Source organism: Branchiostoma floridae, chromosome 9 (assembly GCF_000003815.2).
Source record: "Branchiostoma floridae strain S238N-H82 chromosome 9, Bfl_VNyyK, whole genome shotgun sequence".
Classification (NCBI taxonomy): domain Eukaryota; kingdom Metazoa; phylum Chordata; class Leptocardii; order Amphioxiformes; family Branchiostomatidae; genus Branchiostoma; species Branchiostoma floridae.
Window position 1 is genome coordinate 15,862,517 of NC_049987.1, and position 1,740 is coordinate 15,864,256.

Sequence of the window (1,740 nt, forward strand, 5' to 3'; positions counted from 1 at the left end):
TGATATCAAGGACACTTGCCACATACAGGAGACTGTTTTTTTCTTTGACAGTAGTGCCCTACATTCATCGTGTAAAACAACCTTTATAAATACAGCCAGGCTCTTCTCGAACTTCTAGATGATAGATCTTTTAACTGCTTTGTTCTTTGTTTGTTAGGTCTTAGCTGCAGCCCTTTGTCTCTCACTTCCACTCAACATGCCTTCCTTTCCTGTACCAAGTTCAAAGTGGTGTTCAATGTCAGTATGTAGTCTCCAAGCAGACCCTACGGTGCCCTAGAGATGGTATCAAAGCTGGCCAAGTAGTATAGCCGGCACCTGGCCCTACGGTGCCTTAGAGATAGTATCAAAGCTGGCCAAGGAGTATAGCCAGCACAGGGCCCTACGGTGCCTTAGAGCTAGCATCAAAGCTGGCCAAGGAGTATAGCCGGCACCGTAGGCACCGGGGTCGGCTGACTCCCTTTGGCCGGCTATACTCCTTGCCCAGCTTTGATACTATCTCTAAGGCACCGTAGGGTCTGCTTGGAGATTATCAGTATGGCTTTACGCCTAAATGCTAATTCTAATATTTTTCCATTGTGTCAGACTATCCTTTATAGAAAACCTTTGTTAAACTAGCGTTAATAAGTCTACTGCATGTCATTGTGGCATCGGTTACAACATCGTGCAGTATGAAATACTACTGTATAATTATATAGAAGCTATTACCTCTTTTATCTGCTTTTAGAATGCCAGATTGGAGATGGAACATCTTACCGAGGAACAGTCTCTGTGACGGAACCAGGCAGGACGTGTCAACGCTGGGACAGTCAGGCACCTCACCAACACCAAAGCACGGCCGCTAATTATCCGTCATCCGGACTGGAGGAGAACTACTGCCGGAATCCGGACGGCGAACTCGGAGTTTGGTGCTACACCACTGATCGCAGAAAGAGGTTTCAACTGTGTGATGTACCATTATGTGGTAAGCTTTGATTCTATAACCTTAGATAAGAACTGAATGTTTGTTCTGTCTTAGGCCATGTTGATTTGATTATATGGATGACATCCTGGCTCGCATCAATTTTCGGCCGTTTCCAAAAAAAAAAAGGTTTTCGACCACACAGTAAATTGTGCAAAGCAGCTGTAGAGTGAGCACATATATGCCGTAGATCAAGTATCAGAAAGCAGATAACTAATGCCGTAGAATGCCAAAATAAATCTAAAGTCAAAGAATAGGATGTGAAAGGACAAATAGAAAAAAAATCTATTGTTGGTAGGGGTGGGTACGGTACAGAAAATTCAGGTATAAGGCCCGTCCAAGTACAGGGGATCAGGACCATTTCCGGACCTGAACCTGGACCTGATTGTCTGTGGAAACTTGAGAATTGGCAATACTCAAAACAATGGTAATTGGTCAATTCTGCTACAAAGAAATCTGTTTGGTGGACTCCCACTGGCGTTTTAAAATCCCATCTTCATGTAATCAAGGCTACGAGGGGCGTTCAATAAGTAATGGTCCTGACCCACTTCTAGTTGTCTGATCTAGATGAAATTGTATATGTGTAATGATTCATATCTCTATAGATCATGTTGCAAAAAACAACTCTGAACTAATTGTGGTTTTTGATTTACAGGAGTTTGAACTGAGTCAGGTGTGAAATGGAGTCAGTTGAGTGTCGCGCAGTGATGCGGCGCAAGAACGCACACCAAAGGAGACTTTTGATGACATGAAAGAAACTTATGGTGATGATACCCCATCAG